At 43.0% G+C, this 8895-nt stretch overlaps 1 protein-coding gene across 1 annotated transcript in view; it reads left to right on the top strand.

The window, feature by feature from the left end:
• Window positions 1-957: 957 nt before the first annotated feature.
• Window positions 958-8895, top strand: part of LCP1 (lymphocyte cytosolic protein 1) — a 30755-nt gene continuing 22817 nt past the window's right edge. The window contains exon 1 of the mRNA XM_072854389.1: window positions 958-1141. The gene's annotated coding sequence lies outside the window, so the exon portion shown is untranslated. The remainder of the gene's footprint in view (window positions 1142-8895) is intronic.

Here is an 8895-nt window from a genome sequence, read left to right as displayed (position 1 = left end):
GGAATTTTGCTGTTAAGGCAGGACATTTCTTAAAATCCCCACAGGGTTGATGAATCACTTTTAGCTATTGATGTTGTATTTTCAGTTCTGTTAAGGCCTCTGCAACGCTGCATCATCAGGGTTGAAATACAGCTAATATTTGCATCCATCAAGCACTTTTACGCTTGACCCTCAGCATAGCTGGGAGACGTGTCCTTGAAATTGGTGTCAGTTGTGAGGCGACATGAGGAGCACTGTGTCCTGTTTGAGGCTCCCCTGTATAAGAAAGGCTTTGACAAACTGTAGAGAGTCACGAGGATGGTCATGGGCTGGAGCACACGAGGTCCAAGAAGAGGCAGGGAGGGCTGGACTTGTTCAGCTTGGAGAGGAGAGGGCTGAGAGGGATCTTTTTGGTGTCTACACCTACCTAATTGGAGCTTATAGAGAAGATGGAGCCAGCCTTTTGTCAGAGAGAAATAAATTTGCACTGAGAATAAAACGGTCACAAGTTGCATCAAGGGAAATGCCAACCACACGCAAGAAAAAAGAGTTTTCACAGCGAGGACAGTCAAACGTTGGCAGAGTTTACCCAGAGATGCTGAGGAGTCTCCATCCCTGGAGACACCGCCCCGAGCGCCCCAGCCTGACTTTGCAGCCAGCCCAGCGTTGAGCGCAGGGTAGGACTGCAGACCTTGTTGTTCTGCAAGTCTAAAATGTGGCTGCTTTTAACTGCCAGAGAGAAGGTGTTTTGTGTGTGCGTGTGCATGTGCGTGGTGAGAGACAACGGAACCGAAGAGAGGTAAGACTGAGAGGAAGTGGTACATGCCAGTGGACCTATTGTAGGAGTAATGAGGTGAAGAGGAAGACCAGAGAAGGGTAGATTTCCTTATAAAGACAAAATCTATTTCACTATGACGTTTTGTCACCAGTCACTTCCCTCTCTGGGCTCAGTCTTGGGCTTGCAGTCTTGGGCTTGACTAGTTGCTCTGCAGAAAAGGAAGATTTTCCTAGTCACACAGCAACCTGTTTCGACATACTACTTTGCGGTTCCCCAACCTACAAAAAGTTTTCTTTTTTTTAAAGAAGTTCTCCCCTTTCCATTGGATTTGCAGCTGTCGAGCAGTTGCTCCGGCAGTTTGGACCCACCGCTTGAGCCCGGGAGGTAAGATCACAGCACCTGCTGGTTTTTTAGCAAGCCACCCTCATTGCGCATAGAAGTGGTTTAACTGCACAGGAAATTGTGGTCACCATGAAAAAGCAGTGCAGGTTCTGTATTAGCGTGAAGCATTTTCCAATTATCTTGTGCATGGCATTTCTACTGACCTTCAGGAAAGTGTTTGATGGATTTAATTGGGCAGAGTGGTGTTTGACTGAGTAGAGTGGTAGCCTTTGAATTTGCTTTTGCTGGCATTTCATTAGTTTGGCAGGGTGTGATAAAATCAGAAGCTGTTATTTAGATTGCAGAGTGAATCCCTGTAAGAGGGTAATTCTAATTCCAGTGATGAAAAACACTGATTCATAAAGCTAATGTATTTTGGCCTGTATTGTTTACAATACACTCTGCTGCCTGTTAGGACATTCATACTAGGTTTTTATAAATGTAATTTTACTCTCCAGAGAATAAATCAAACTGATTCATGATGGAGCCTGATTGTAGTAGGGACTTCTGCTTTAGAAATGGTGATATGTGGTGGTCCTAACATTATATTTGCCTTTTAAGATCTTGACTGTTGAAGCTGGTCAGGCTTGTCCCTTGTCTTCTTTGGGATTTCAGCTCAGGCTGTAGATGAACTGTGACTTGCAATGGTCTACAGATATTTTAGGCAGTAGTATTGTGAACAGAAGCCTTTGGGCTTAACTTATTGCTCTGTAAGAGCAGTAGACTTGCTGTTTTTGTCAGACAGTGGTTTCCTCAGCATGTGCATTTGGTTTGAACACTGTCTGTACAACTCACCCTTAGGCCTGTGAGTAACTTGACTTTTCAAGCAAATGGGACCTCAGGTCTTTGTTAGTGTAGCCAAAGTCACAGACAGCGTTGGCCGGCTGGCCCCTCACTGCTGCAGACGTCAAGTGAAGATGATCTCTAGCAAACGGCAGGCGAGATTGTGCCATCAGAAGTGCAGATGGGTGCTCAGCAGATGGCTGTTTGATTATCTTGATAAAAGTAGATTGTGCCCTGAAACCTCTCATGCAGAGAAACTCCAGCATGTATCCCCTTCCTCCCCTCTTGCTTGTCACACAGGAGCGGTTTGCCCTCCTGAGATGGGGCCAGAGGGTCTGCGGGGGGTCAGGGATAAGGCTGGGCAAACTCTCCTGAGCAGACAGGAGATGTGGAAACCCCCTCCATGGTGGGAAACTCCATTTAGGAGGGATGCTAGAGCCAGGAGGGACGGGGAAGTACCTGCCTGCCTGCTGGTAATGAGAGTGGGGATTTCTGCTTCAGTCCTGACCATGAGGTCCAGATTTGCTCAGGTCAGAAGCTGAAGACAGTGCTCACACCATAGGTCCAAAAAAAAGGTATTATGTAACTGGTTTTGAATCTGCTTCCTCAATTGAAATCAAGTATGGGTTTGGGCTGAATGCTGTTATGGTTATAAAATGTTTGAGATCCTATATGAAACTCATCGTAATTGAAAAAGTCTAGTGGTGTTGCTTCTCTCTCCCTGCTCACAGAACATACCATGCTCTCCATCGTGCTGTATAATGCTACCAATTCTGGTTTGATCCTGTTTCCTTCTGATTTCAGTCATGAGCAGCTTAAAATGCAGCTGTGTAGCATGGAGCAGAGCTATCATGATAGAAATCCTACAGTAAAAGTCATCACCATATGTTTTTTCTAAAGTATGAAAGCACTTCAGAAAGAAGTTGAGTAAAGGGGAAGGAAGGAGACGGGGGAGATCAGGATTGTGCAGTGCATTCAGAAATGTAGCTGATTTTCATACTCTTAGCCCTTTCACGCAAAACAGCAGACTCCAGTGAAATGCTGATACAAAATGTAAAATATTTGTCAAAATGAAAAATAGTTATGAAAAAAACTGAAACAGCATTTAGGATACTGAAGCCAGCTGTGCTGCAAGATGGAGTAGGAGGCTCTGCATTGGTCGCTCTGTGCATCTTTGCAGTCATCAAAGGGGAAGGCTGTAGGACAGGAAATAAATCGCCGCCCCTGCCGTGAGACAAGCAGGGGGTCCCAGACATGGAGGCAGTGCCCTCGGGGAGGGCGGTGTGCTGCCACGAGGGGTGCCTGGCAGTGGGGGCTCAGGGACCACGCCGTAAGACCAAATTATTCTTCAGAGGGAAGGGGCACGAGAGGACTGTGCCTCCTGCTGCTCCAGTTCTTGCTTTGGTTCCCCATTGCGCACTCAGACTCTACAGTTCCCAGCGCGGCACCACTGCAGGAGGGGGTCCCAAGCAGCAGGACAGCCTGTAAGGAGGGCTATGCTCAGATGTGCTCTCCGTTTGCTGCTCTGCTTTGGTGGGTGGAAGGGCCTGATCACTCAGGGGCTTGCTAAGCCCCTGTGAATCCTTGCTGAAATCAGTGAGGAGTCCTGCAAAACTGAGGACAGAACACAGCTCCCAGCATGGGAGCATCAGCAGCAGATTCATAAATCAAGGTGGAATCAGTCAAATGCAAATATACATTTGTATCTAAAAATAATATATCCACCTCCTTTTTACAGCTGGAACATGCTTTTAATATTTTCCATGCACGGAGGAACTGTTTTCCTGCTACAAGCTGGAAACACAGGCCATGTTCTCCTTTTCTTATATCAGATACCAGGCTTTCACAGGACATTTGGGACTGAGTCAGTACTTTGTGACTTGACCTTCTGCCATTGGGCTGCAGTCTGATGACTACCTCGCACAAATAGGAAGAGAGGCTTTCATCTGTCTGCCCCAGGGTTTTGTGTCCCGTCCACCACCCCGGTCGTGATGGGGCAGAGGTGGGGTAACTCCTCGTACCCATATCCAAGCAGCCCCTGTAGATGCTCTCCTCTTCCCCCACCTTAGTTAGCAAAGGTGGAACTGGGTTGGGCAGGGCTTTCCTTGCCAAATAAGACATCTGCCGAATGACTGAAGATTTTTGTCAATTTGGCTTGGTTTGAAAACCAGCTTTGGCCCCCTCCCCCCCAAAAAAAGAAGAAAAAAAAATCACTGGAAAGCATTTGAGAATCAAAATTTTATTTTTTCTACGGAAAAATGTTTTCACTTAAAAGCTAGCTAGCTTGTGTTGGTAACAGGGTAGAGAACATAAGTGACCCAATAAAAAATGTAGTGTACTGAATCAATTTTTTTCTTTTTTAAAAAATTCTACTGACTTTGATTGAAAAATAATATGCACATATATGCTGTCTCCCTGGTAGGATGTATCTGACAGATAAAAGACACGTAAGGAGAGTATTTATGGGTTCACAGCTTTGCTTCTTCAATGTCTTAGTTTTCTTGAAGGATTAGCACTCCCTGCCATTGAGGGGTATATTGGAAAGAGATGTCCATTTCTCTACAAGCTCTGTGGATTTTCCCTTCCTAAGCCCTGTTGACTCGTATTTGATTTAGGACTCAGGCATTGCATTGACAAATGAGGTCCTTTATAAAACAGAACATTTAGAAAATAACTCATGGGCAGCATCATGTTGCTTATACAGCAATAAATGTATTTTCTCTGTGTTTCTTCAAATTGTATACAAAACATGTGAAGTGCAACAGCCTAACAATTCCAGTGCCTGCATACACGGTGAGGTTTTGCTGTTGCAGGTACCAGTCATTTAAAATGCCTTTGAGGCAAAGAGTGTCATTTGTTGTGGGCTAAACTGTTAATCTTTATCACGTACCAGGGAGGAGGAACTATTTGCCATAACTTCAGAAAGACTCCTCTCTGTATTTTGTATGCTGATTTAAACAGCAAGATCTCACCCAGACTGAAGGTACTGTAATATCCAAGTTACACATTGCTAATAGAGCCAAGTATGTTTCTGTCTACTTTAGGATTTAAAAGTGAACTCAGCATCTTTGAGGAAATTAGAAAAAGCTCTTATCCATGTGTGCATCTATAGCTATTTAAATAGGGAAATAGTCATACCACTAAGTGCACAGCTTGAAAAATGAACTTTTTTAAATGAACATCCTCACCTGTTCAAAGATGCTGCAATTCTTCATGCTTCTTCAATGATTTTCGAAGTTGTTGTGCAAGAAATGCATCTAATTGACAGGTAGTTCAAAACCTGATGGCATTTGCTGATGCTGTCAGTCATGGTAAGTAGCAGGCTAGCTGAATAACTCACCAGCGAGGAAGAGACATGGATTCTAGTTTTTATCTTACATCGTTAGCAGAAAAAAACCTATCACAAAAAATTGTCCATGCAATCTGCCTGGAAGCTGTGACACCCAACAAGAATAAAGGACATGGATGGGATTGTTTGTCTGTCTAAGATGGCTGGATACCCTAGAGCTGTTGCTGCAAATTGTCACTGCTCCAAACCGGCAGTAAGGCTGGGGAAATTTAGTGTTAATGCTACTATCTTACGTGGCTGTGGGTGCACTATGGAACACCCTGCTAGTGCAGGGATACAAGCACATTATTTTGATCAGAACTGTAAGAATAACAACAGATAATAATAAATATATGAGAGAGAAGCACAATAGTAGCAAGTATGCCGAGAAGATGAAGTTTAATTGGGAGATAAACTATTCCGGATTATGCAAAAGAATACGTTTTATGAACTACCAACAAGGTGGCTTTGCCTGTTGCATTTTAGTTCAAGTTTTTTGCCGATGAGTACAGGATGAAACTTTAAAATTGAGGAACTTCTAGGCCACACTGTTGTGGTTATAGCATTGATTCTTCTTTCAACATGAGATCCACTGAATAATTTCTCTTTTTCTCACTCCTTAGTGAGAATGAAAATGACAAAAACTTGTCTCCAGAAGGAAAATATTTATCAGAGCCTAACTCATAAATCTTATCTTTTCTTTTCTCCTCCTCAGCCCTTCCATACTGTAGAAAATCAGCTGACTGAGACACATAATTTGAACAGAAATGCATATGGATATATGGACTTACATGTGGGACCTTATGAGAGAAAGGTAGAGGGAAATATTTCTGGGGAGGAATATCCTGTCAGGGATATTCTGATGAGTGACCAGGAATGAGGAAGGCCCCAAAGGTGCAAGAAGTATGGGACAAAGATCAAACATGCTCAAGATACTCCTTTTTCCCTTATATTTTTCTGGCCTGCAAGACACTTCAGATCTATCACAAAAGTTCCTGCACAATTCTGAGGGCACTTCTCTTATTCCTGCCTGCTGGTGGCATTGTTCCCGGGTGGCCTGTGCATTGGGTGAGGATTGCTGGTGGTGCCTCTTTGATATCAGTTAGGAAGGAAAGGTTAATGCAGAAAAGAACTCGGGAAGTATTCCCCAACCCTTACAGAAAGCCAGATATTTGGAAATTGAATTTGTGGATGAGACAAGAAAGAGAAAAGAAAAGGAAGTGGAGCTGTGAGCTCTGATAAAGTAAAAGGCACAGTTTTGTGTGCGGAGGGGGGACAGTCTTATGCTGCTGCATACGACTCTCACAGCTATGTTTTGCAACAGCAGGTGCCTCTTGTTTCATCACTTTCAGAAAAAATAAACAAGTTTGAAGAGAAGATAGCAGAAGAATTAGGGAAATTTATATATGACAGGGAACACACGTGCAATCCTTTCTCTGATCACTCTCCAACAGCTAGAGGGGTTACTGTATTATTAACAAAGTACTAGTGCGTTAACAAAATAAAGCCCTGATGGTAGAAGGTGAGTAAATATTAGTAATTTATTCAACCTTCTTGGCACCAAATTCACAGTTAAGTCATTCCTGACAACTTAAATATGTGTTTGTGAAGTGTAATGTTGCCCTATGAAATTTGCTTTTTTGCTTTGGGGAAAGATACAACTTAATGTCTAGCTGTAAAGTGCGGTTTCACATCTTCAAGGTTTTCATTGCCTTGCTTGCAATAAAGCTTAAACACCAGAGAAGTGGAGGAAAATATGAAACAAGGTAATCATTTAATACAAGTCTTGGAAACCTTTAGGTTTTAATGGCTTTGCCATTTATTATTTATATTGCATGGTGAGTGCACACTTTGCCAAGTAATAGGCAACCAGGCAGCTTCTCAGACTATGGCTTCAAAATCGAAAGAGATGAAAGAACATCAGTATCACTGTGCTTCAATTTAGCAGTAACATTCAGGTTTGAGATTATTTTAGTTCTTCCTTTATATTCCAGACTGAAAATACTTTGTTATTAGGTCCCTTAAAACATCAGTGTGATAGTAGGTTCTTCTGAGGACAAGGTCAAATAAAAGGAGGCTTTACGGCATGGCTGTAATGTATTGGTTTGGAAATGACAGCAGGAAAGGGAATGCTTCATAGAGGCTCTTTTGATATCGGTTTGTTACGATTCTCAGCAGCTTAGGCGAGACCATTTTCCCTTTTTTACATTAACCTGTAACTCAGCAGTCTTCTGGGGAGGAAGGAGTGTATTTGCACAACCTTATTTTTGCTTTTGCAATAGTGGGCTTATGCTGTTTGGCAAACAAGAATGAAGTGTCACTTCCGGGCAATGAGTAATCCCGGATGTCCTGATGCCATCTGGAGCTCAGTCTGTCTCAAGGAGTGTTTTATTTTCATTCTGAAGTTTTATTACCTTCCATTTCTTTCTTGTTGGCAGTTCCACTGTCTTTCTTGCTCTGACCTGTGGAGCTGTCTTCCCCTCCTCAGCGTCCTGCCTCCACATCAGAGCATGTGCTGACTTTCATCTTGTTCTCTCTAAGGAACTTCAATTCTTTCACTGATCTTCGATCACGCCAAGTTCAAGATCCTTCCTCCCAGCTGCTGCTGACCTTCAAAATCTCATTTTTGCTGATAGCCAAGCTGTTTGCATTCGTTCCTTCAAACTTCCCTCCCTCTTGCCATGCCTCCCCCCTGCCCAGCTTTTCTCTTTGCTTCTTGCTGTACATCTCTGTGCTCAAAGCCATCGCCTGGTTCTCATCAGATGATTTTCCCTTTGCTCCTCCCTCAGCTCCTCAACAGCTATTCCCTTCAAAGAAGCTGCTTCAACTTGTTCATCTTTCCTGTCATCTCCACGTATTCTCCTTTGCTGTTATACCATCCTTGGCATTTTTTTCTCTGCATCTGTCTTGTCATACAGATTTTGCAAATGGTTTGGAGCAGAGCGGTGCACCGTATGCTTACAATGCTGTGTGGTTTATCAGTAATTGGACTATTCACCCAGGGTTGTTGAATGCCCTCTTGATGGGATGCCCAAGGTATTTTCAGTTTGCATTGAGGACAGTGAAGTGCTGGAAGTGTTTGAAGCAAATGACTCTGCTCTTGGCTGATAAAATCAGAAGGAAAATATTGGGCCTGACCTCCCCCACCATTATCCAGAAGCATTTTACATTTCTGTGTGCCTAAATATCATAATTTACTTTTAATGATCTAAGCAAAATAAGCAGTTTATATACTGAAAAGTGGCTTTTTGAAAGTAGATTTGCTCCTTTTTGCTGTGTGTTGCTAAAGCTTTGGAATTTTACTCTCTTGATTTCCCTATGTTTTGTTTTTACTACTTGAACAATTTAAAAAATGACAGCGATTTTTAATTGTGAATAACTCTGAAACCTTTACTCTGAAAATTCTGGTTTTGATTAATTGAGTGCAAATTTGAGGGCTTTCACGCACTTTGCAGAGCTCTTCTGGCTGCAGGTGAGCCTAGAAGACCCTCAGCGAAGACTTTCAACTCTTTCCCTGCCTTTATTGCAGTCCCTTGCCAAAATCGGAACTAGAGGTAACCCTGAAACTGTGTAGAGGTGGTGGCTATAAAGGGATTTTCTTGCTGGTATGGATTTTATGTAGCAGATGTACTGCGATGGGCACCAG

This window comes from Ciconia boyciana, chromosome 1 (genome assembly GCF_034638445.1).
Source record: "Ciconia boyciana chromosome 1, ASM3463844v1, whole genome shotgun sequence".
Lineage (NCBI taxonomy): Eukaryota > Metazoa > Chordata > Aves > Ciconiiformes > Ciconiidae > Ciconia > Ciconia boyciana.
Note: the sequence above shows the minus strand (reverse complement) of the source record. Positions and strands in the feature narration are given on the sequence as shown.